This window comes from Crocuta crocuta, unplaced genomic scaffold (genome assembly GCF_008692635.1).
Source record: "Crocuta crocuta isolate KB4526 unplaced genomic scaffold, BGI_CrCroc_1.0 scaffold13, whole genome shotgun sequence".
NCBI lineage: Eukaryota > Metazoa > Chordata > Mammalia > Carnivora > Hyaenidae > Crocuta > Crocuta crocuta.
The window spans coordinates 9,094,874-9,101,648 of NW_027530007.1; positions in this window are offsets into that span (position 1 = coordinate 9,094,874).

Consider the following 6,775-nt stretch of genomic DNA (forward strand, 5'->3'; position numbering starts at 1 on the left):
CCCCCCCCCCCCCAGCCTGGGGATTGAGTAGTGGCTGCTCAGTCTGGTGCTGTGGGGATGAGGATCTAAGGGCAGCAACAGACCAGTTCCAAGGGATGCCCAGGTTCCTGGTGCCTGCCCACAATGACAGGAAGGACTCAGATCCCTGAGCTCCATCAGGCTGCTCTGAACAGCACAGGAGGATTCCAGAGCAGAGGACTCACCCCCTCCCCCCAATTCTACTGCCTGCAGCACTGAGGCCAAGACTAATAAAACACCCACCTCACAGGAGACAGCTTTATCTTGTTGATCGGAAGTCTGCCAGCCCAATTTATGATGGAATATAAGCTCTCCAAATCTGAATTTATGCGCTGTAGTATACCAAGAGGTCAATGGGATTAAAAGTGGGCTCGTGAGAGAGCCACAGGCGGCTCACTCCTCGGTGCTGCCACAGAAACCTCACGGCCTGCGTCTCTGAGTCCCAAGGGGGGACCGCCCAGCCTAGCAGCAGGGCAGGAAGAGGGAGGACAGGGGAGAGACCAGCCTGAGTAGGGGAAGAGGATGCGAGGCAGGCGGAGAAGCAGGTGAAGTAGGGCACAGGGCTGGGGCCACCGATGGCCCCGGCCAGCAATGTCTGGTGAGGCAAACACTGGGGGAGAAGGATAAAGACAGGGAGGGAACGGGGGTCTTCACAGGGGAGCTTTCTCTCCTTGCCGAGCCGCTGGCCCTGAGAACAGGTAGGAGACGGGCCTGAGGCAGGCTGACGGACAGAGTTCTGACCCTGGCCCAGGGACGCAGTGCCTAATGAGGTTGAAGTGGGCACACAGGAGCTCTTTTACCTCAGTCAGCCCGCCTCTCCGTCCCCTCCTTGACACCCTCTATCTTCAACATCTCCTTAAGTCCTGGGTGAGGGCGAGGGAGGGGTGTGCTCTGTCCAGGTGGGAGCCTGAGCACCTGTCTAGTGAAAGGCTAGCTTTCTGAGCTCAGGCTAGACCCTGACTTCAGAATTTGTACAAATAAATGAAATGAAAAGTGCTGGCAGTCCTGATCTGATTACGGAGTCATTCATTCTTTGGTCGTTAATAATTCGTGCAATAAAGGATTGCGGCCGCTCAGTGTGAGGAGGAGGCTGTGGCCCAGCCTTCCCTTGGCGCCGGGGCCGCGGGAGCTGGAAACATAAATTATTAGTTTCTTATCGCTCAGCCTGCCATCGCTCATGCTGCCAGGGGCGTAGCAGGAGCCCGCGGCGGTCCCACTGCCTGCCTTGGCCTGGCTCTCAGCAGCTGCGTGTTGTGGAGAGTCTGGGTGAGGACCCTCATTGTCCCTCACTGGCGGGACCCTGAAGCCTCGGCGAAGGCTGAGGGGCTGCAGCTGGCATGGAGGCCAATTCTGGAGCTAAGGGAACTTTGGGGTTTTAGCCCTTGTGCTCTGAGCCTCAGACTCTGCCTCTCTGTAAGGGAAGCCAAACCACTGGAGGTTGGTAAAGCAACCGCACACTCCTGGCCCATGGTACGGGCTCAGGAAGGGCAGCGGTCATTAGGAGCCATGCACTAGACGCCCACAGTCCAATGTCCCGCCCCGGCCCAGATCAGGGGAGAAGAAAGGTCTGTATCTGGGTTTGTGTCAACTCCTCCGAGTATGTCTCTGCCTTCCTGGATGGGACTCAGAGCAAACACCTGTACCTGAGTGTGCACACCTGCAGACATGGCATTCGCTCCCTGGCTCATTTTGTCTTCCTGTGTCCAGCATTGGTAGGCAGGCGCTGAGCAAATAGTCTAGACAAAGGTGCTGATGGAGGCACCCAGTGTCCAAGCTGCAGAAGGGTGGGGCCTGTTGGGGTGGCTGGGAGATCATGCTGTGCCCCTGGGCTGTGCATCTGTACCCCCAGATGGAGCTGCTGAGGTGTGCAGAGGAGGGGGGCTGAATGCAAAGGCTGCAGATGAGTGTTCCAGCCCAAATGGTGATTAAGGCAATTATGGTAATTACAGAAATGAGCACCCTCAGGCAGGGCTCCTGGCCTGCCCACTGCAGTTCCCTGTCTCCACCCACAATCTGGGGAGGCTGAGGCGAGGTTGGGAAATTGGGTTGAGGGGCTCTAGACTCCAGATATCCTGGATGGAGGATGTAGAAAGAATCAGGGTGTGGGCACTAACATCTGCCTCCTGCCAGCTAATGGTATTGGACCTGAACTCTGATGTGCCTCCAGTCTTGGCTGGCTTTCTGGGGGACGGGGGTTATACCCTAAGCCTACCTTGAACCCACCAGGTTGGTGAGACCTGGTGGTTGGAGGTGTGCTGCACAGAGTGCCTGAAGCTGCATGCCCAGGGCCTTGCACCCGCCACTCCCTGGCTTCATGGTCTTGGGAAGACCTTTAACCTCTCGATTTGTCAAATGGGATGAGAATTAAACAAGACGATATGTACTGAATACCTGCCGTGTGCCAGGCATCCCAAGTCTGCATACGGTGGGATGAGGATGGGGCATTCCAGGAGCCTGCTGGGCAGCCACCTGCAGGGTGTGGGTCTGAGCCCAAGGCCCCCTGGCAGAGACCCTACTGTGTCTGCATCCAAGCAGTCTGCCCGCTTCCCAGAGCTGACCTCTTCTTGGAAGCCCCCGAAGGTCCCCGCTTACCACAGTCAGTCTGTTTTCTAGCTTCTCGAACACCTGGAGACAGTGGTAGTGGGTTCTTACATGCCCTTGTGTTCTCACTCTGCCGTCCCCGCCATTTCTAGGTCAGCACCAAGTGACTGACTTTCCTTCTCATGGGTTGTGTTTACCTACTTCCTTGCATACCTGGTGATCTTTAGTTGGGTGACCAGGATTGTGAACTTTGATGGGTGCTGAGTATTTTCATGAACATTCTTGTACTTAGCTCTGGACATCAGGAAGTCATTTGTAAGAAGTTGAGTCCCTTCAAGTCTTGCTTTTAAGCTTTTCTGGGAGAACCCAGAGCAGTGTTTGGTCTAGGTCTAATTTTGTCCCACTTTACTGTTACAAGACCCAATTGGTATTCTGCCCCAGTGAATTGAGGTCTTCCAGACTGGAGCGAGCACTCTTCACGGCCCTGTGTGAGCTCTGGGCAGGACTTGCTGTGACCCTCTCGGTGGTTTTCCTGGCACATTCGAGAGCACGTTCCTCACGCTCTGCAGATCTCTGGGGCTCCCTCCTCTCCCGTGCTCCCTCCTGCAAACTCTAGCTGCCTCAGCTTCCTGGGACTCCCAGCTCCGTCTCTCCCCTCGTGGGGACCCCTGAACCTGCTGGGTCTCCTCTCTGCACTAAAGCTGGAAATGCTCTGGGAAGTGAGCTGGGGCCTCTCAGGGGCCCCTCCTCCTTCATCACATGATGTCCAGTATCTTAAAGGCCATGTTTTCTGTATTTGTCTGGTATTTTAGTTGTTGTTTTTGGTGTGTGTGTGTGTTTTTTTATTTTTTCTGGTAGGAGGGTAAGTTTGGATGCTCTGTCTTATCCAACTGTCTGTCCCATGAGGGTGCCTATGATGTGCTCCATACCTGGTGTAGGTCCTGGCATATAGGAGGGGCTCCTCGTGAATGTTTTCTGAGCGTACCTGGGCTCCTTATGTGGCCCAGCTCCGTGGTCCATGCAGCCTGCAGCACAACAGACCCTTGGCCCCATCACTTGCTGACCCAATCACAGCCTGGTAAAGGCTGGGTCATCCTGAACTTCAGCCCAGGAAGGGGGCGTCAGAGGGGATTCCATGGTCAGGGGCCTGGGAGCCACAGCTCCCTGAAGCACTGCCATCATGGTATCCACTGGCCACTTCCACCTCCAGGACCTTAGGCCAATCCCTGCTGTCTGGGGTGACCAGTAGCTTTGCTGTGGGGACCAGGAGGACAGGGAAAGAGGGAATGGGCCACAGCACAGGAACTGTGAAGGTTCACCCCATGCCTGGAGCAGCAAGAGCTGGGAGTGGGGGCGCTAAGCCCACTCTGGGGAGAGCGTGATGGGCCCTGGACCGGGAGTCCATCCCTCACCAGGGCGGGTTTCATCACCAGTGCCTTAGGATGCTGTCACTAGGGGAGGAAATTCGATCTCGGAAAGTCCCTGGGACTTTAATGGAGAGAAGCCTTGAAGATGCTGGGTTTTCTTTCTAACCTGAAAGTGGTATTCTGTAGACTGTACGAACAGCAGCTTTGGTCATAAGCACATACACACGTGCCACACAAGGGCATGCATTTGCTAACATGTGTGCACACACAAGACACAGGGAGGAGTAGACGTTTTCTGAAACAGAGGTGGGTTCAGATCCTGGCCTATCACTTCCCAGGGACTCCAAGGACAGGGTGTTTCTGACATGGGGGGCTTCGAGTGGGGGGAACTCTTTTGGGCTGGCTCTCTAGCCGAAGAAGCATCCTGGGCCACGGTACCAGGAAGAGGTGGACATCTGACCTGCAGGCAAACAGGGGTCTTGACTTCTACCTCTGCAGATAGATGGGCAGACAGCATCAGGAATGGGGTATTCCAGAGCAGGGTGGAGGGACAGAAAGGAGGGGAGTGAGGGCATCTACCTGAGTCTTGGTCTTGAACTGGGCTCTGTTTCTTCTGTTTGGGGGATGGGTTGCACCCAAAGGCTCCAATGAGCCAGGCATTCTTTGAATGACAGGTAAACCTCTTTCTCAGAGAGAGAACCTGCGCCTGGTTCAAAATGCCATCACCTTCAGCACAGCCAGCAGCAGCGTAGAGCATCTGGGAACCCCACATCAGAGGCTTACATGGGGGAAGGATGCTGCCTTCAGCCACCCCAGGGGAGCTTGGAGGCCAGTGTTACTCCTCGGAGGTGACCTCTGTCCCCACAAGGCACTGTTCTCAAAGGCAGTGAGTTTTGGGAAGCTCAGTGCCCAAATAGCAAACACCACAGACCTTCTGAGGGGCCATTTTCCTTCCAAGCCCTGAGCTGTCTCTGATGAGCCCCTCCTTCTCGTCCCACACTTGCTTTCCTTTTAGAGTCTTGTCCCCACACCCCCGCCCCCACCCTGAGCCTGGCCTTGTGGCCAGTCCTCTTAAGGTACTGCTGTATCTCCACTGGCTTCTCCTGTACAGCCCAGAGTGTTCGGCCTGTCATTTCTCGACTCATTAACTCCATGGCTCCACTGCCTGCAAGATGAACACACATTTATTATTTATCCTTGGCTTGTTTCAGCAGCACTAAGTCGGACTCTGTGCCGGGCACAGTGTTGCCCACCCAGGGACAGAGGTGAATGGTTCACACAGCCCTTTGTTCCTGGTATGGCAGTCAGAAAAGGGGCCACCTGAGGCTGGTCGGACCACCCACATTCCAAGACAGCACTTGACACCAATCCCCTCTGTCAGATTCCACTTGTCCTTCCATGCCAATTTCAAGTGCTACTTCCTCTTTGAAGCTTCCTGGAGCTCTCTGGTCAGAATGAGTCCATTGTCCCTTGAACTTCTGAGCACACTTCCCTGCATTTCCAGAACTCTGACTCTGGATCTGGCTCCTGCAGGAATCTGATATGCCTACCTGATCTGTGAGCCCCAGAAGGGTCTCATCTCTACTCCAGGGGCCAGTCAGCCCTCGGGAGGCCTCAGAAATAAGTGTCACAATGACTCAGCATTTCACAAACATAATCTCAAGTGCCCTTAGGGCAACTGTGTGGCAGGTGCTCTTTCCATCTTCTTCTTCTTCTTCTCCTTCTCCTTCTTCTCCTTTTTCTCCTTCTCCTCCTCCTCCTCCTCCTCCTCCTCCTCCTCCTCCTCCTTCTTCTTCTTCTTCTTCTTCTTCTTCTTCTTCTTCTTCATGTTTTTATTTATTTCTAAGAGAGAGATACACAGCGTGAGCAGGGGAGGGTCAGAGAGAGAGGAAGACACAGAATCCGAAGACAGGCTCCAGGCTTTGAGCTGTCAGCACAGAGGCCAACGCAGGGCTTGAATCCACGAACCGTGAGATCATGACCTGAGCCGAAGCTGGACGCCTAACCGATTGAGCCACCCAGGCGCCCCTTTCCATCTTCTTTTATAGATGACAGCTGGCAGGTGGTGGAGTAGCTTGAAGATCTGGTCCTCTGGACCTCTGTGCTTTACCAAAGGACTCCACTGTTTCTCTGGGCCAAGGCCTGCCCCTGAGGCCATCATTTTGATTATTAATTAGCCCCTTAGTTATCAGTTAAGGACTTCTCATGATCCATGGGCTGAAAGAAGAAGAAAGCAGGGGATCCAGTAGGATTCAGAGGAGCCATTCTGCTGCCTGGGACTGGCGCTAAGAGTTGCCTGACCTCTGGCTATCTCAAGGTCCAGAGGCTCCGGTTAGGATGGACAAGGGCTCATCTGACACCTGAGGCTGCTGGAGGCTGCCTTGCTGTGGTCACTTGCAGCTGCATGGTCACTGGCCATCCTGCTTGTATGCTCATGAGCTGCCTGCTTCCTTCCCTCAGCACCAGGCAAAGCTCCTAGACACCCAGCCCCTCCTCTGTCTGCCCTGGCACCCTATTCCGTGGCTCACCATAGTTTTCTGATCCCTCCAGCCCCTTCATCTGGGGATACAGCCTCTCCTCTCTGTGGCCTTGCCTGGACTCTGAATCCCAGCTGCTTCAAGGCTTAGCCCCCAGTCTCTACGCCACCATTACTCTGCGGGGCATAGACACAGAATCACACGTGTCTTCTTTATTTTTTTCACCAAGAGTACACATTAGGACGCACAAATCTACTAACTTGGCCCTCGCCAGGCTATGTGCTAACAGAGATAATTCACCAGGGTTCCCCTCACCCAGGCCCTGAATCCCTGAGTGGGGCACCCCCACCCCCACTCTGTACGGTCGCCTCT